General features: G+C 37.8%; 1 long non-coding RNA gene across 1 annotated transcript; it reads left to right on the forward strand.

Annotated features, from left to right (window-relative positions):
• The first annotated feature begins 646 nt into the window (after positions 1-646).
• LOC148214587 (uncharacterized) lies at positions 647-20,219 on the forward strand. The gene is made up of 3 exons (XR_015797855.1): positions 647-758; positions 888-1,028; positions 19,351-20,219. It is a non-coding gene; the product is annotated as an uncharacterized LOC148214587 (long non-coding RNA).
• The last annotated feature ends 235 nt before the right edge of the window (positions 20,220-20,454 follow it).

A 20,454-nucleotide genomic window follows, 5' to 3' on the forward strand; every position in this document is an offset into this window, starting at 1 on the left:
AATAACCAAAGAAACAAAGTCTGTCTAAAACTTCATCTCTATCAGGGAAGGCAGAGGATTCATTAAATCTCTAGTTACAATTTGTACAACAAAGCTTAGAAAGGAATGCTATAGTCCTAGACAAACTCAGAACTGTCTGAAGCTCAAAATAACCCCTTAAAGCTAGTAAACTCAACTAATTCACTGTTCCTATGTGCATGACACATTAATCTCCCCATGACAAAGAGGTTAGCTTGGTTACTGCAGTCTTAAGCATTTTCTTGGTTCACACATTATACTGAATCACAAAGTAAGCTAACTAGATTCATGTTACACAATGAACCACAAGAAAACCAGCCAAATTTGCCAACTAATCAAGTACAGCATGTGGGGGTGTGTGTGTCTGCTAGCTTTTCTACCCAATCAGCTTAAAGTATGATGCAAACAAAGGTGAAGGAGGCAGAGTAGGTGCATGGCAAATAAAAGGTGAAGGAGGCAAAGGTGTAGGTGCCTGGCAAATAAAAAATTATCATATGAAAATTGTTATGTATGATTTAGCCAATGGTCTTCCTCAAGGCCAAAGAAATTGTATAGCCTGATATGCTTTCAAAATGATTTTGAGGAGTCAAGGACAAGCACAAAGTCCTTATATGGCTTTCAGAGTCCTGTTGGATTGGACCAGCAGAAGCAAGCAAGCAAGCTGGCTTATGAATTATCCCTTATAACAAAAAGCATGGATTTGAGGAGGGATGCAAAAGAAGCAAGAAAGGTGGGACCAGGTAACATAACACAACAAAGAACTGGCAATTGAGACAACACATATCCTTCTAACAGATAAAATCATGCACAATATATGTGCCTTTTCCCTCTTAATCATAATTGCTGCTAACCGTATGTTTCCTTCACAGACACATAACTCACTGCAGCCTTAACTTGGGCATGTCAGCACTTAATATTTCCTGCTAATGTTACATCTGGAGATGTTCAGATATTAACCACAGAACTGAGGGCAACCCTTAATCATTTGGCAAGTATTTGAAGGAAAAGAGGTAATACATCACAATATTTTTTTTCCCTTTACAAATTCATTCCAGCAATATAGCAATGTCATTCTTTAATAGTTGGTTGTAATTCTGAGAATTTGTGACCAGGAGATGTAATTGGTGATATCTTTCTTTAAGTAGGACATCCAAAGGGGCCTGGCTCCAAATGCAGTGGCTATAAGTTTACAGACTGTCTACCAGTATTCCATTTGTATTACAAGATCGATAGATCTTCAGTGGTCAAACTTCCTAATGTTCCAGCTTTCCTAACATCCAATCAGATCACTCTAAAAACATTTCAGCTTCTAGCTTCTGTTCAGCTGTTCAATACCCTGGAGAGCTGCAGTCAGTTAAGTGCAGATATTACCAAACTAAGTAGCCTTCTATTGTTGCTGTGTTTCTAATTCCAATAATCTGTTGTTCTTTAATGTCTGATTCTTTATCTGAACAACTCTAATGTGAAGATTCTGCCAAGCTCAAACCCTCCCTCCCTCCCTTCCTTCCTTCTGATTTCTCTGGCCCTTTTGAATATGAAGGGGGTGGCTACTGTGATAGATTATGAACTCTGCCTGTTCGGGACCACACATAATCTTCTGGACCCTTTGGTTTATAGCCAGTGGAATGATGCCTTTGAGAAGGACATTAAGTGAAGAGAAAAGGAATCATGAGAATCTACAGAGACAAGGAAATCAATTGTCCTCCACTCAAGCTATAATGTTCAGATTTTCAGCTTTCATTTAAAAATGAAGTCTCTTGCTCTTCCAAAGCTGAGGAACATTGGCTTTTCTTACTGTTATTTAATAGAAAAGCCAATGAGATAACAGCCCTAATGATAATTGCTGGCTGGATTAGAGATCTAGCAGATGCATTTGCACAACACACTATGATTGATTAATGTTAACTGTGGTTGGGTTGGGTTTTTCATGGTATGTGCTGTGAAATCCATCTGATTAGAATGTTCATCAAAATTTTCAAGATAAGGGAAAAGCTGGATCTCAATGGTAGACTGTACTTTGCATACAGAGAGTCCCAGGGTTAATCTTTACCCACTCCAAGTACGGTGGGGAAAGAAATGTTTGGGTTCAAAGTTATTAAGAACTTCTGCCTGTTAGTGTTAACAGTGAGCTGGTAAAAAGAAGTTTCCCACATTCCCTTTCTTTGATAATTCATATGCTGTTGTTAATTTATGAAAAACGTAGTATTGCTAATAGAAATATCCAATACTTTTGGAATAGAAGTAGCCAACATTACTGTACATACCTTAGTACCAAGCTCAATGTTTTTGCAGATGTGATCAATACTGAGGTATTGATCTCCCAAAGCCTTGAGAAAACAACTCAGTGTCTAATATATTCCATAAATATACCATGTTTCACTTATGGAATGTGCTACTAAAACAAGAAAGCACATACATGAGAAAAATTGACAAATGTGCTCTACATGCAAATTACAATCTTATCCTACATTGCAAATATATCCTTCTCCTCTTCCCCTGAAAGAACATGCAAATATCTGACAGTATATGTTTTGACAACTGATGCATCATTTAAACAGTGGCAGAAAGATATATCTAAATTTGTGTGGCAGGGGAAAAAACCATGAATTAAATATAACGTGCTACAAGATGCAAAGGAAAGAGGAGGATTGTATCTGCCAGATGAAACTGTATTTTGCAGCTTGCTGTTTGGTTTGGATGAAAGGGTGGACACTGCTGAGAAATAGAAGGAGTTAGAAGGACACAACTTCAGATTTGGGTGGCATGGATATTTGTGGTATGACAAAGTCAAGGTTAATATGGATTTTAAAAATCATTATGTTAGATGTGCCATATTGAGAATATGGAATAGATACAAATCCAGGTCATGCCCTAAAACATCTTTGTGGCTTTCAGCACAAGAAGCATTTTACTATAGATGAGAAATGATAGGCGAACATAAATGACTAACTTATTGGGAGATACTAGCATTTTGTCAAGGGGAATGTAAAATAAAATCAAAAGAAGAATTGGTGGTAGAGGGATATAGTTTTCAATGGTTTTCTTATTTACAGTTATTAGAAAGATTTTAAGTAGATAAAAGAGTTTATGGTTTTGAACATTATAAGACTGAGCTTGAAATAGAGTTGTGTACAAATGGTGAACATATAATTGCTAACATGTATAAACTTTTATTGAAATTTGAAACAGAAGAAGAACAAGCAAAAGAATGTATGATAAAGTGGGCTAAACTTTTTGGTTATAATATACAGATGGAACAATGGGAAAATATGTGGTTGAAAGGATTGAAATTTATGTTATAATCTTACAGAAAAGTTTTATGAAATGATGTACCATTGGTATATGTCACCAAAGAAATTGTCTAGAATGTATAAAGACACTTCAAATTTATGTTGAAAATGTGAACAACAAGATGTTGTTGTTATCATGTTATCATGTTTGGACATGTAAAAAAGCTAGAAAATTTTGGATTCACTGATTCAGAGGATTATAAAGATTAATATACAGTTAAGACCAGAGGTTTTTCTTTTGGGATTGATGGACAAACAGTTGAAAAAAAGTCATGGAACTTTGTTTTTGTACATGATAACTGCAGTGAGATTATTGTATGCACAAAGATGGAAAGATTTAGCACTACCTATGATGGAGGAATGGTTGCTGAAAATGATGGAATTTGCTGAAATGGCTAAATTGACTTCTTTGATCAGAGAAAAGACAATATCTATGTTTATTGCTGACTGGAAACCACTTATGGACTTTTTGTGTAAAATAGAAAAAAAATGAACTTATGATTTATGGTTTTGATGATTAGGCAGGATAGATTATACAAAGAAGAGAGTTATGTTGTAACCATAGAGTAAGAGGTATATATCCCCTCTCCTATGGGTGGTATGTGTCTGCCTCAATCTCAGGTCCTTTACCAGAGGCCTGGGAGTTTGAGGGTTCTGCGCATTATCTTAGCTGTTCCTAGCACTGCACTCTCTGGACTGAGAGCTCTGATGTTTTCCTGGGATCTGTTGGAGCCACTCTCCCAGCTTAGGAGTCATAGACCTGAATGTTCCTATCACCATGGGGACCACTTTTCCCTTTACTTTCCACATCCTCTCTAGTTCTTCCTTCAGGCCCTGGTACTTCTCCAGCTTCTCATACTCCTTCTTCCTAATGTTGCTGTCACTTGGCACTGCTTCATCTATCACCACTTCTATCTTCTGGTCCTTGTCTGGTTGATTGGACAGTACCTGCCTGTCCATCTGGATCTGAAAGTTTCACAGGATCTTAGCCTTGTTATTCTTCCCCATCTGGACTTGGGAGGGTCTACCCATACACTGTGCAGATATTCCTGTTCACAATGCCAGCTACTTGGCTGTGCCATACACTGTATGCTGTTCCTGCCTGCATCTTACACCCTGCCACTATGTGTTGGACTGTCTCTGAGGCCTCTGCACAATCTGCATCTTGGGTCCTGTCTAGTGTGGTAGACCCCTGCTTCTATAGTGCTTAGTGCCTGTTCTTGTGCTGCTATGATCAGTACCCCAGTGCTGTCTTTTAGTCCAGCCCTTTCCAGTTACAGGTAGGATTCCCCAATGTCAGCCCACCTCAGCTATCTGTCAATGGTACATCCCATGCAGGGTCTTCTCTTGCCATGATACCTCCTCCACTTGAACTTTCTCCCATGTCTGCTGCTGCCTGAGGCATTCTCTTAGCAGTTCATCTTTGGGTGCCATTTTACTGATGTACTCCTGGATGCTCTGGGTTTCATCCAGGACAGTGACTTTGACACTCAGAGACCCTGCCTGCCTTTTTTCTAGCTGGTGTACAGTCTCTTTGGAATTGGTGTAGAAACCTCCATATATTGTGAGGAGCTTCCAGGTCTTCATATTGGCAGCCTCCATGTCCTCCTTTGGTCAGCTCACTATACCAGCAGGGTATCTGATAACTGGCAGGGCATATGTGTTGATGGTGTGGATCTTGTTCGTTCCACTGAGCTAGCTCTTCAGGACCTGTCTTATCCTTTGGTAGCATTTGGATGTTGCTGTCTTCTCATCATGGTTCCCTTGTGACTGTGGAATACCAAGGTACTTGTAGCTGGTCTGTATGTCTGCTATGTAGTCCGCTGGTAGTTTCACCCCATCAGTCTTAACTACCTTCCCTTTCTTTACTACCATCTGGCCATACTTCTCCAGTCCAAATGACATCCCAATGTCTTCACTGTAGATCTGTGTCACGTGGATCAGTGAGTCGATGTCTTGTTTACTCTTAGCATACAGTTTAATGTCATCAATGTAGAGGAGGTGGCTGATGGTAGTTCCGCTCTTGATCTTGTATCCATATCTAGTCCTTGTGGTTATCTGGCTGAGAAGGTTCAAGCCTATGCAGAACAGTGCATCACCTTGGTATATGCCACACTTAATGGCCACTTGTGTGAGCTGTCTTGAATTGGTTTCCAGTGTTGTCTTCCACAGTCCCACTGAGTTCTTGAGAAAGGTCCTTAGTATCCTGTTGACTTTGTATAGTGCCAGGCATTCACAGATCCATGTGTGTGGCACTGAGTTGTAAGCTTTCCTGTAGTCAATCCACACTGTGCTCAGACTGGTCTGTGTAGCTCTTGAGTCTTGGGCGATTGCTCTATCTATGAGCAACTGGTGTTTTGAGCTTCTAGTGTTGTTCCTAAACCCCTTCTGAGCAGTGTTTATGTACTGGCCCATATGGTCCTGTAGCTTGGCAGCTGTGATGCCTGATAGGACTTTCCATATTGTGGGGAGGCAGGTTATTGGCTGGTATTTGGCCTGTGCTGTTCACTTGTGGGGGTCTTTCATGATCAGCACTGTCCTTCCTTGTGTTAGCCAGTCTGGGTGGGAGCCTGCTGCTAGCAGCTGATTCATCTGTGCTACTAGGCATTCATGCAGTGCTGTTAGTTTCTTTAGTCAGTAGGTGTGGATCATGTCCAGGCCAGCTGTTGTCCAGCTCTTCAAGTTCTTGACCTGCTGTTGGATGTCTGCTACTGTGATGGTGACTGGTTCCTATTCTGGGAGATTGCTGTGGTCTGCTCTCAGGTCCTGCAGCCACTTTGCATTGGTGTTATATGTCTTTCTCCCATATGTTCTTCCAGTACTGTTCAGTTTCTGTTGTTGGTGGCTCTGCTGATACTGTGTTGTTGCATTGCAGTTGGGTTATACCTTGGATGGTTCTTTGGAGAATAGGGCATTTATCTTCTTGGCCTCTGCTTCTCTAGTGTATCTCCTTAGTCTGGTAGCCAGTGCTGTGAGCCTTTGTTTAGCAGTCTCTAGGGCTTCAGATGGAGTCAGGCCCTTGTATTTTTTCAGTAGCTGAATCTTATCCTTAATCTCCATACCCTTCTGTAGTTCCACCAGCTGACTAACGTCTCTCTGAGTTGCCTTGATCTTAGCCTCCAACCTTAGGGTGGCGGCGGTGGCAGGATGTACTGCTGTTCTTCTTGATCATGTAGCCAAGCATCTCCAGGATTACAGCAGCTGTAGCATATACCAGTTCATTGGTTTGAGTTATGGTGGTAGTAGGAATTGTCTGGAGGGCTCTATTGGCATCTTGTAGCATACTATCTGATGGTACTTCTCCACTGAGCCTTGGTAACCAGTCTCAAGCATTGACTGTAGCTAGTTTATCCATGATCTTATGCCTCATATCAGCTGCTGAGCTCTGTAATGGAGGGAGTGACAGTAACATTCCCGCTTCAGATGTTGGCTGCACATCCGCTTGTTCTTCCAGGTCTTTTTGAGTTTGAGATGTAATATGTAGTTGATTGATCTCAAGTTGTGAAAACAGCTTCCTCTTCACTATGTTGAAGTGTTGGGTAACTAGCTGTTTCTCAATTAGTGTGGATGTAAGTCTTCTGTCCATCCATAGTTCCCTCATACATTTCACAAGGTTAGAACAGTACTGGACATTATAGAATATCTGGAACAGCACAATAAAAAATAAGCTGCACTTATCTTTTTGGTAATGCAGAGAAAACGTCTGACAATCTTAATTAACCTTTTCTGTTTAAAGTTTTAGTGGATATCTATTTTGGCGAGAACTTTATTATATATATCTCACAGAAAACACAAATTATCATCAATGGAGATTTAACGAAACCATGTGAGATTCAAATAGGTACAAGACAAGGATGTTCATTATCCCCACTTTTGTTTATCTTGGTTTTGGAAGTTTTAAATTGAGATATAAGACAAGTTAAGAGGATAATGGGAGTAAAAATCAAGAAAGAGACATATAAATTGAGAACTTTTGCAGATGATTTAGTGCTAGTGTTGGAAGATCCTTTGAAAGGGATAGAGATACTAGTGAGAAAATTAAAAGAGTTTGGTGCATTAGCTGGATTTAAGGTTAACAAAGAAAAGACAAAGATGTTAACAAAAAATAAGAAGATACAAGACCAAATAGAATTGATGGATAAAACAGGTTTTAAGACTGAGAAAAAGGTAAAATACTTGGGTGTTAATCTGACAAGTATGAATTGTATGTTTTTCCAGAATAAATATGATGAGACATGGAATGAAGTCAAGAAAGATATGTTAAGATGGGAGAAATTACAACTATCACTTTTGGGAAGAATCTCTGTGATAAAAATGAATGCCTTACCTAGGATGCTATTTTTCTTTCAGACAATACCGATTGTGACTACTGATTTACCATTTAAGCAATGGCAGAAGGATATAACTAAATTTGTTTGGCAAGGTAAAAAACCACAAGTTAAATATAAAATATTGCAAGATGCTAAAGAAAGAGGTGATTTAGCCTTGCCTGATTGCAAACTGTATTTCACTGCTTATTGTCTAGTTTTGCTGCTTATTGTCTAGTTTGGTTGAAAGAACAGGTATTGTTGAGAAATATCAGACTATTGAATTGGAAGAACATGAATTGAGATTTGGGTAGCATGGCTATTTATGGTATGATAAAGTTAAGGTTAATGTAGACTTTAAGAATCATTTTATTAGTTGTGCCATTTTGAGAATTTGGTAACTACCTGTTTCTCAATTAGTGTGAATGTAGGTCTTCTGTCCATCCATAGTTCCCTCGTACATTTCATATATCCCCTCTCATTAGGTATATAATCATATGTTCTCTATGGAGCAGATCACAATTTCATTCTTTTTCATATGGAGGTTGAACTGAGAAAGATTCCTGAAACCTTAGTGATCTGTTGCCAGTCAGTGTAGGTAATATTCAGTTATGTGGATTAGTGCTTTTACTTGATGTAAACTAGGTATCACTGGTGTGAATCAATCATTAACCACATACTTAAAAATCAATGTTGTCTTTAAAGTCCCTTATTGATCCCAGTTTTGAAACTCATATTTTGTAGTAAGAGCTATTGACCAGGTGGCACATGACTCCAGGTTTTTGAGATGATGCATCTCAGCTTGGACTGCTTTTCTAAGGCCATACAGTTCATGTGATGCTTGTGTTCATATATACCCAGAGAATATGCCAGCAAAATAATATCTTTGGCATCTTGGAGAAATCAGAGAAATTAATTGTCTTTTCACATACCCTTCCCCTCCTCCAGGATAAACAGTAAGTGAAATATTTCAAGGATAGTTTGCCATGGAACTATTTTGGTAGGTGTGCAGTTGGGCTGTCACATAATTCCTTTTCTTCTGATTTGAAAGCATGATTGTCTGTAGCCCAAGCTGCCTGTTTTCAGTCTCTATTTCTTTAATCGTTGCCAATTTTAAAAATAACAACAAAAAGTCCCATCAAGTGATTTCTCTAAAATAATTCCCAGCAATTATTTATTGAGCTTGGCCTGATTACAGAGGAGGCAATAGATGTGTGCCAATATCTCCATTACAGGTTTTCCCCTCTCCAAAATATCTTAGATTAAAACAGAGCTCATTAAACCAGACTTCTTAAAAATAACTATTATTTGGGGAATATATACCTTATACTGTATATTGCTCAGTCTCAAGTTGATGATTTGAAGTCAGCTCAGACTGCTAAGGACTACAGGACAAGGATTTTCTACAACAGTCTTCCTGAGTGTGGTATCCTCCAGATATGTTGCTCTACAACTCTCACCATCTCATCTGGATGGAGAAGTTGGGAGTTTTAATCCAAAGACATAGGGTATTGGATTTAGAAAGGCTGTTATAAGAGATTACCTATTACTTTTTTTGAGGGGAGGTGCCTTCAAGTCAGTGTTGACTCTTGGTGACTTCCTGAACTAATCTCTGAATTTTCTTGACAAGATTTCAGAAGTGGTTTGCCATTGCCTCCTTCCCAGGGCTGAGAGAGAGTGACTGGTCACCCACTGGCTTTGTGCCTATGATGGGACTAGAACTAACAGTCTCCCAGTTTCTAGCCTGGTGCCTTAACCACTACACAAAACTGGCTCTCTATTACATACAGGATGTAAAATAATTTCAAAGATGTTGGGAGGGAACTTCTAGACAATTTTATTCAGCAAGCATGCTAACTGCAAGAAAATCACATTTCCTGAGGCTCAGATGGAAAATCTACTGTTTCTGCAGAAGTGTGGTTTTCCATCCAAAAAAAAAAACAACAGCCTGCATTTTTTACACTGGAGGGTCTTAACACTTTATGACAGCTTCTGCCTCTTTAAATATAGTGTCTGCAGTAACTGAAAGTCTCCCTTGCTTTGCTGTTTCTCTCTAGTGGCAACCCTAAACAGTAGGCTATAAATAAGGTGCAGTCTTATGAACTAGGATTCTGCCTTTTAATTTCCATTGCATAGTGACAACATTGTCAAAAGAGAGAAGACTGCGCTGTTGTCCTTGGAGTTGGAGGATTCTAAACCAACACTGTGGATCCATAATCTTCCTAATGTCTCAGCAGGGTCTTTCTCATTAGTTGAAATCCTACACCATCTCTAATTCTACAATGAATTGGGGAGCATTCACAGGTTTCTTATGTGCATCAATGTTTTCTCCATGTAGGAGAGCTAAGGAATTATAATTTCCTGCCATTTCCTATGTGGAAAAAAATGGTACCCTTTTCATCCTCTGCAGATGAAAGACCATGCCATTATTCCTTCTGTGCAGACACTGGGAATGTGGGGTTTCTGACTAAGGGTTTCATCTGAAAACCGTAGCTGATTTCACAAATACTCCAGTGCCCTGAGCACTAACAAGCTAGGTTCCTGAGTACTCAAAGATACTCTCAGCAGAGGCTAAGATAATCAGTTGGAGTTGCAGTCCCAAGGAGTCCTGCATGGTCTGCTTCTGAAGCACCATCTGAAGATTTAAATGAGTGCCAGGCTGACAAAACCTCATGCATTTTTTTTTCCTGCCAGTTCCCAGCTGTTGGATAAAAAAGAATTTGCTTTAGAAAGTGAAAGAAAGAGTACTCCAGTTAAATTCTCATGGGTGGAGTGTGGTATGTGTGTGTAAATGTCCTCCCTTTCCTTATGCAGAAATCCCTGTGGTAGTTGGAAGTCTAGGGGGCTTTCCATGTTTAAATTATATTCCAAGGGACAACATCATGAGGGAACTCTTTTCAATTTTTTCAATAGCAGTCCTACTCTCATAGTTAAGGAAGATTCCTGCCTTTGATAAATTGTTGGAGAATTTTTCTTTCTGTTAGAGAAACATGGAGAAATAATCTACCTAATTTTTTGCCCACATATTTGGTGAAGGATTTGGAAAGGCCATCTGTGCTTAGGAATAATATTAGTGACTTTCAGTGATTGCTCCTCAGAGCTTCCCAGGGTGCTATGTGACAGCTGACTGGTACCTTGGACTCAGATTTTGCTTGGTCTGGACAAACTACTGTGCTGTGACCATCTCCTGAAAGAAAATAAAAGCTGTTCCCTCAAAGTTGTGCCACCTCATTCATGTCTCAATGTACAGTGTTCTAGTTGCTTCTCTTACTCTCTTGAAGCAGAAATATTATATTCATAGTCCCCTCATCCCTTGTTTTTATCCTGCAGCCAAAATTTATTTATTTATTTAGCTGAAGAATATGCACTTTAATGACATGAGACAAACTGGAGCCAGTTTGGTGTAGTGGTTAAGGTACTGGCTTAGAAACAAGGATATTGTGGGTTCTCGGCCTGCCTTAGGCATGAAAGCCAACTGGATGACTGTATTACTACACATAACCCTGGCTTCAACACCCATAATACCTTATTAATTTCCATAATTTTTTGTGCCGTGTTCTAACTTCAAGCAGTTCATAGAGTAAAACATACAACATAACATTAAAGAACATTTTTAAAAAATCAATTTGTAGCAAGAAAACACAAGTAGAAGACATATTTCCAGTGGAGAGCTAGAGGTGAGTAGAAGATTACAATGCCTATTCCTGCACTCCAGAGATGGTTGGTGGCCTGTACTCACAATGGGGCAATCTGGTGGGGTCGATATGCCTTGAATCTTCCTACACCTACTTCCTACTTCCTACATTAATACACCTTGTTACATAATTTGCTTAGTTTAACTGTGCTTTAAGAAACATTTTGCTCCTAATTCTCCACCATTCAGCCAGATGTGATGTTTCTGAATTTTATTACTATGAGAGAAGGAAGAACAAAAATTTCTACACACCCTTTATCTGTGCCTTTAATATGTCCACCCCTCTATTTTTCTTTCTTTTTCCTAAGCTAATAGCTCAAACATTGCTGCCTTTCCTTCTATGAAGAACTGCTTCATCATCCTGACTATTTTGGTTTCCCTTTTCTGTGCCTTTTCCAACTCGACCATACTCTGTCGTTGTAGCAACAGTTATAATACAGCATATCTTAAGTGCTTTGAGAATGTTAAATACTTTACCACATCTGCTTTTATTATTGCTGGGCTCAGAATATCTATCAAAATTTATATTGCCACTAATGAAATGGATGTGAAAATTTATCCCGCAGTTGGCAATCTTTGTGGGGCTGGTAGATGTGTTTGAAATTTGAGAGGATGTCATGAGTATTTTCACAAAATGGCTGCTGTTGCAGAGAGGGGGATAGCTTACACAATCTAAAATAGTTGTCAGGCAGTCACAAAATATTCATTTAGCAATATTCTTCCTACCACAACCTTGGATGTTGTTTAAAATCCTAGTTTAACTACATTTTTGTTGTTGTTCCCAAACAAGGTACTGAACTGTAGTCTCCCATAATGTTCAGTATCTAACAATGCCTATAGGTAGCTTTTCTTCTAGTCACAATAGTTCAACTCTAACTTTTCTATCTGAACATCATGCTAGCTATCATCGTGCTATGTTTATGAAGTATGGTTTGAGATGCATATGCAATATTATAATTTGCAAAGTTTAAACAATATTTTAAAGCCAGCCGTACAGAGAATTCTAAAAAGCCAAATGCTAACAGCCTTCTGAAACATTAGTAGGGTTGGGCCACCCTTATCTCTGGGGGTAGGCTGTTCCAGAGGCCTGGGCTCCCACTGAGAAGGCTTGCCCTCAAGGTCACTAGTGATGAAGTTCCCAGAGGTTGACCAACCAGGATACATTCCTTTGTGAGTTTCTTTGTTGGGTAAGGACCTTTTCTAGATGCCCAGACAAAGGCCAACAAAAACCCTTGAAAGCTGACTAAAGGGCACAATCCTGTTTAAACTGGAAAGAGAACACAAACTTTATTCAACACCATCTGTGTAATTTTAGATAGCCCCCAACTCAACAAGATGAATTCCAATTTGTGTGTTCTACTCCAGAGCAGAAAATGTTGTTTTTGGAACCATGTTGAGCAGCCATTGCCATTTTACTGTCTACTGACAGAAATTAATGGTGAAGGCCTTATAGAGCAATTTATCAACAGTCTTTTGAATTCACACTTTCCCAAATTTCATATCTCTAGACTAGGGAGCGTTTGCCTGCCGATTTATGTCAAAATGTCAGTGGATGCTAGAAATTGACCAGGGAAGGCTCCAGGGAGTAACTGATCTTAGCAATGCTGAGTTTGGTTAAACTCCTGGAGGACGAGTTTTGAAAGGAGCTGAAAGGCCCCAGAGTGGGCCTCTGACTGATCACAGAAGATATGTAAACACAGATGCAGCCAGCAAAAAAGGCATACCAAAGAATTGTAATTAGCACGTTGTGAGGAAAGGGCCAGAAGGACAAGCTTTTGGAAGTAAACAGTCTCTTTTCAAACTAAATGATACAATGCAAGGGGCAGAAATGAAAAAGGAGAAAGTTCACTTTAACTCTTGCAGAAACATGCATTACTATATGAAGAACCCCAGGACTGTTGGCCATCAAATTCATTTTCCAAGGACAGTTTCCACTGCTAAAAATATACAGTACTGAATATTCATTAGTCAACACATGAGTGTATAAAAAGTCAAGTGGTTGATGGAGGTTTTGCTGTATTGAAAGGGTGGGAGATAGAACTTTTCTGAAAATAGTGGGTACATCATTTGTTGATTGCCTGGATTGGTTCAGTTGTACAAGTTAGAATTATTGGATATGAAACATCAGAGCATTTAGCCTAATAAATTAGGATTGCAGTATTGACATCTTGACAAATTGTATCTTTCACCATTTAACTTTATTTTCTCCAGTCTAGGAACATTTAATGAACATATACTGTATACCCAGCCCACCATCTTAACGCCTCCAATGATTTCTTAAGTTATAGTCCATTTGTAACCCTAGAGTTACTCAGAAGCAAGTTTCACTCACAAATGTATGTAATGTGACTGAGGCAAGGTGGTCTTATATGGATCCATTCCTATTTCTGTGGAGTTCTCCTATACTTAGATGGGGTTTGTACATGGGAAACTGATGAACAGTGCTTCCCTCATTAATTTAACACGAGCCATCAAAATTTGTTGAGATTCTCACAACATTTTTGGAAAGCTATAGAATCTTTTTTCACAAGTGTCAAGAAAAATGTTCTGTAATTATGAAGTAGTCCTCATGGCTGTCACTGCCAAGTTATCCTCTAAAGATCTGACACTTTTTAAAATAATAATAATATTTAATTAAAAAAATCAAAATATGATAGTGCTTCCCAAAACCAAAAACCAAAATAAACCTCAATTAAACAAAAAGGGACAGAAATATTAATCAAGATAGTAGGTGCTGTAGATACAAAATGACATACCCATGAAAAATTCATAGAAGATTTGACATAAGACAAATGTGTCTGTTAGTGCTCATTTCATGATACAGTATAGCACCTTTTTTTAAGGGAAGGATTTTACAGCCATGTGGAAACTTTTAGATTACATTTTCCAGTAGCAAGTTTTATTTTCAGACATTTATCTTGTGCTACTTCCTTTGCTTCAGTGTAACCTTTGATGGTGTTTGCAATCTGACTGGAAGAAACTCATACTGAGAACTGGGGAAGAAAGAAATCGACTTTGTTTGAATAGAAATATAATTCAGGTTCATTATGCAAGATTGGCATTTATGACATAAAAAGTATGGAACATTCCCTTTTTTTTCAGAATATCTCAAACATCCCACATTTTTGTATCGCCACCACAGCACCAAAACAATGAAAAACAAACACAATATAACATGATTATTTTTTTTTAAAAATCACACCTATTGTTCAAATCATGTTATTATTTATTTGCTTGTTTAACTTATTGCAAATGTATCTCAAAGTGATTTACAGTAAAATTATAAAATACATTAATAAAAACAATATATTTAAAGAATTCGAAAACTTATTCATTAAAATGGCAAAGAAAGACAAAAGCAAAGTAGAAGTAATAATCCAATCCTCATGTGGGAAAGGCCTTGATGGGTCTAAAAGATGCCTCAAAGCGAAGTTTCCAGAAGAGAGCCATCCATTAGTACCCCTAAAGGTGATACCTTGCAATGCAGCACATGAAGCAGGAATTCTATCAATTGCAGTGACCATCCAGGTCTGGGATAAAGAAACAATCTATCAACTATCTTGCTTCCAGACTGTTTAGGGCCTCATTTACCCCATCATTGCATGCAGACCTGGGTTCAGAAGATGCACAGCCTCGCTTGATTCCTCTGATGTAGTATGGTGATATCGGGATATTGATGACTGACAACTGGCCAGGTGGATCATAGATTGTTAAGAGCATTGAGGTCAAAGTAGGGCTTTATGATACTCCACAGCATAGTTGCCAGGCTGGAGAAGTACAATCACCCAATGCTGCTTTCTGAGACTATTGCTGCAAGCCAGAGCAAGAGCATTGTAATACCTGTGCCCATTGTAATACCTGACTCCAGAAAAAAAGCCACAGAGAAATTGAACATGAGCAACAGAGTTGGATCCTCTTTGTTCGTCTCTTGCAGGATGTCCATCAGGTTTGAACCCAGACTGAAAAGGGTGAAAATAATCCTAAGGGACAGAATTTGTGTCACAACATTGTGGCATGTGTTTTATAACTTGCTCAACCCCTCCCCATGCCACAGATGCCCATGGTACTGTTGTCTTCTCTGATTGTTAGGAAAACTATCAGTTTCTGTACTGGGTTTTTTTTCCACCACATACTCTAATACACATAATTGGATAACAGTGGAATGTCCATTTTGACATTCAAAAATGAATATGCTTATCTAATTAGAACATGTATTTTCTACCATTCTACCTGACAGCAATCCTCCAAGTTGCCTGACAATAAAACAGTATACTTTTTTTAAAAAAGTAGTTTAGAATGATAAACTCAATAGCAAGGATGCTTATTCCAAACTTATTCCACTAATTTGTGTAAGTGCAGCTGGTCCTTTGGCTAACATAGTCCCAACCTATTCAGGACAGCAGTTTTCAACACATCACCATATTCTGCCACCAAGTTTCCACAAATAAGGATGCAAACTGTTCTCAGTGAACCACAGACCCATTCCAGCATCTTTTCCCTTATGCGTGCAGTCTAAGGAAAGAGAGTCCACACAGAAGTGTACATAGAACAACACTGATCTATTTTGTTGCCAAAAGAGCTACTTGGGGACTGTGGTGTAAGCATGCTCAATGGTTGTATTCAATGTTATGAATGGTCTGTATTCAGCCACTGATTGTGTGTGTGTGTTTTAACAAGGTTTTAAATAATGGTTTTAGTATGGTTTTTATGTTGTTTTTATTTGTATTTTGTTCATTGTTCTTGATGTTTTAAGACTGTAAGCCACCAAAGTCACATGTGAGATGGGCAGTTATGTAAAATAAATAAATAAGTAAGTAAGTAAGTAAGTAAGTAAGTAAGTCCGTATGTATGTGCCTTTGAGTCAGTTTTTGATTCCTGGTGACTGCCTGGACAAGTCCCTGCAGTTTTCTTTTTTTTTTTATAATGTTTTTTTTATTTTTACAACAAACACAAAACAAACATGAACAAACAAAAACATAAAAAGGCATAAAAAAGCATCTTCCATTTTATACCGTGTGTCAACCAGTTAAACTCGTTGGTGCCCCTTTCATAATCTTAAATTCTCATATCATCTATTCAAAATATACTTGTATACTTATCAATTAACAATTATTAATCATTCATAGCTAATCTATAAAATCATATATTGCAAAAAATTTTAACTTTCAATAGGATTAGTAATACATCTCCATCTATCTATTATATGTGTATATATATGATAATTAATATCAAATTTCTATTATAAAATTTCCTAATCTATTACATTACTATATTTTCTCATCTAATCATTAATAAAAACAAATCCCGTGTCATATAAAATTGCTTATCTTCTTACTCTAATTTCAAATCTCAATTTAACTCATCTCTGCACATTCCATAATTTCCCTGCAGTTTTCTTGGCAACGTTTTCAGAATTGGCTTGATGTTGCCTGCTTCCTAGGGTGGAGAGAGAGGGATTGGCCCAAGGTCACCCAGGTGGTTTCGTGCCTAAGGCAGGACTAGAACTCATGGTCTCCCGGTTTCTAGCCTGGTGCCTTAACTGCTACACCAAACTGGCTCTCTAAATAAATAAGTGAATAAATACATTTGCTTCAATCTGCTGTTTTAAACTGCTACATGCCAGCCTTTCCTAACCTGATGCCATCAAGATTTCAGCTCCTATTATCCCCAGGCAACATGCCAACAGAATTATGGAAGTGGAAGTTTAAGACATCTGAAAAGCAACGGGTTTGGGTGGCTGGTGAACACCATGAAATAAACTTATTATGCATAGGGAAGCACCTTTATATTTCATTTTTCTTCACTTGACAAACAGGTCAATGTTTGGTTTATATCAAGTGATGTTTCCTTGATAATTTTCTTCTGCATAAAATTCTCTGCTCTGTGAACTTTTCACCCTCAATAGGAATGAAAATAAATCTTAAAGCACTGTAGTGGTTTATGGGAAAGTGTTTCTGTGTTGTAACCCACCAAATCAGTACCGATTTGGCTTCAGATGGTTGTTACTGGTTTCAAAAAGTAGCAAAAGATTGATGGAATGATTAAATCAAATGTTATTAATGTAGAAGACAAACCTTTTGGGTGGAGTTCCAAGCATTCTGTGACAACCTATTATACAATGCTTTACATATCATGCCTGGCTGAAAGAGTGTTATAAAAATTGCTTCTGTGTTCCATATTATTTGTCTAAAGAAGTAAATATTGTTCATATTTATAGTAAAGCAGCTTATGTGGAAACAATAGGTAAAGTCACCAGAATAAAAATAAACTCAGATTCTCTGCCACAAAAAGAAACATATTGTGCTCAAAATTAATTATGCAAATCCTCAGCTGCTCAATGAAAGTTCTAGAATCACCCACCTTTCCAGGCTAAGTGGGTTTGGATCCAGCAAAGGTTCAGACAGCTTAATGTTATCTCAGTTTGGTTTTAACTGTAGTTTGGACCCCATCAAGAATGTAGAGGTTAGAATTAATCATTTGCTGAAAGCTGCAGGAAATTAAGTCAAGAGTACACATAACCTTAGAGCCAAATGTTGCCCATTCTTGCCATGTAATTTCAGTGGAAATAATGAATAATGGTATCTCATTTTAGAGATACCACTGGTTGGATTCATCTTATTAATTTTAGTGTAAAGATTACAAGGTTGGTTTGGGATTTGGGAGTTGAATCAATGGGCAAATGTTTCTAGAGTGGTGTGTTTCATATTGAGAATGTAAAAGAGTCTTGCCTGTATGAACCTTTTTCTTATTAGTCAGAAGTTTTGTCTGCCTGTAATATATGGAATCATTTTACTCTTAAATATATTTAAAGATTATTTGATTGGCTCAAAAGTCCATGTGACAAATACATATAAAAAGTCTAAACTGCTGAAAGCACAATTTGATCAATATTTAATTAAAGCAAGCCCCAGAAATGTCAAAAAGAATGCTCCCGCATAATCATGTGTAGGATTGCTGTTTCAATGAATGATGGCACTTGTCAGTTGTGTGGCTTATCTATGTAACAGCTAATACTGATGAAATACTTACACTTAAGAACAAAACATGAATGAGAGGAAAACTGGTTCCCTGAAAATAGCTAATACAGTTTGCAAGATGATGTTGACAATAAATATTATGAACTTATAACTATGCACCCAAGTAAAGATTGATGTGATTAAATTATCAAAGCATCCTCTTCTGAGACTTTACTCCAAGACCATGGATGGTAAAGAATATGCAATGATAATCTGTTTTTACTTCTATTATAGTTTGCTACTACTAACCAGGAATGATTAAACATTGCAGTTATGGATTAAATTAATGCTTGTTCATGATTGAGCATTGTTATATAACAGTATATTAGGGCATTTAATATGGATAATACCAAGGATCTTCTTGAGTCAAGCTGAACTCCTGGCAGGAATATGAAAATTGTTTCCCATTGCTTTCTTTGGGGATTTTTTTTTTAATACCCAGTCCTCCAGCTTCTCCCAGTCTTAGAGGTTTTCAAGGTCCAACCCTGTTTAGCATTTCAAGATGAGCCAAGGTTTACTAGGTGGGATACAAGGTAGAATACAAAAATTACAAATACAACTTTACAATGGATCCTGTAATTACTACTTCTGCTTTTTAAATGTATACAGCATTCAGGCTGCATAGTGCAGCAACACAATGGTTTATCCAAAGTCATACAAGAAACCCAAATATAGTCCTCAAAAGGCCCTGATTATAATTATCTTAGATGTAATGTCAAGATAAGAATCCAAATATGGTTTTGGTAAATTGTGATGTATCATTTATTTTTCATAGATATTACGTTATAAAAGATGACTCCTCATTCATGTGCCATCGGTATGGGGCAAATGACAAAATGTGCCTGGTGGGGTAATTATGCAAATAGCATGGCTTACATTCTTGTGATAAGACACAAATACATAATAGCAGTATTTACACGATGATGTCACCACACTCACATCATCAATTTGGTGTTGTTATGGTTTGTTGCAGATGCCACTGTCCTCATTACTTTTAAATCAGAATTTTACCTATTTTTCCCCAGTTAGATGACTATTCAACAAATATTTCTGCATGTGATATTTATAAAAATTCTTATCTGCTAAACACTGGTCAAAGACAGCCTGAAGTATTGAAGTTGGATCAAAAGAAGAATGCCCAAGTTGTTTCCTCCCCATTAACCTGCTTCACCGTGTGGGAAATCCTTTGAGACCAAGGCACTGTGCATGTGTGTTTTCCTTCTTCTTTTTCCCTAAAGGATCAAATGAAAGAAAGCAATTGGCATGCCGTATCTGCTTCCCAGGTTATTCTGGTTTCAAAATGCTGCTGACTCCTGCTGCCATGTCTTTCCCCTTTACTTTGGAGGCAACATCAGAGTGGAACGGCGGGTGACCCTGTGCACTTGCTTCAAATGAGTGTAAATAGAAGATGATATTACTTGTCTGAATGAAGTGGACTATCCCATGGAGGGGAATAATAGCTGTCGCCTAGCACCGGGTCTCTTTTCCTCTTCTGAAAAAGACGAGGGAGAACTTAAAAGTCAAGGAGACCCCAAGATGAGGGCGAATGTTGATTACTTTAAAGATTAAACTGTTACCCTGGTGAAGTCAGCAAATACTGTTTCTAAGCAGTGATTTCAATGTCTCTTGAGTGCCATGAATCTTAGCTTGGTGATTAGGAATCAGTGTTTTAAAGATGTGAATATAATTTTATGGGACCTTGCAAATTTTATTTGGTGTTTTGACAAAAAAAGGATACAGAGATTACATTTGACAGCAATGCATGACACATATTAATTTTTGTTTAAAAGCTGTGTTAATGCAACATACAATGTTGCAATACTATAAAACTCTTAGTTTTGAAATATTGTAAAACTCTTAATTTTGCAAAAGAGCAGCACTTTTAATAAATAGATTGGCATGATGCATAATGTTCTTTCCATTTGTGGTTAATTGAATTTCCACAAGCAGCAGTAACTGCATTAATATTGAGGACTGATGGAACGTAGCTGTTTCTTGGCAAAGTTTGGATTGTTATTTCATTAAGCAACTAGGTAAGTATTAAAGCTCACCCAGATGGTTTATATATTATAATAATCTTCTTCATAGAAATTCTCACAAAGAAAATAATTATGCATAAACAGGTTCTG

Source organism: Python bivittatus, unplaced genomic scaffold, assembly GCF_059951505.1.
Source record: "Python bivittatus isolate LINGU-HERP-01145 unplaced genomic scaffold, Pbiv_v1 ctg000610_np1212, whole genome shotgun sequence".
NCBI lineage: Eukaryota > Metazoa > Chordata > Lepidosauria > Squamata > Pythonidae > Python > Python bivittatus.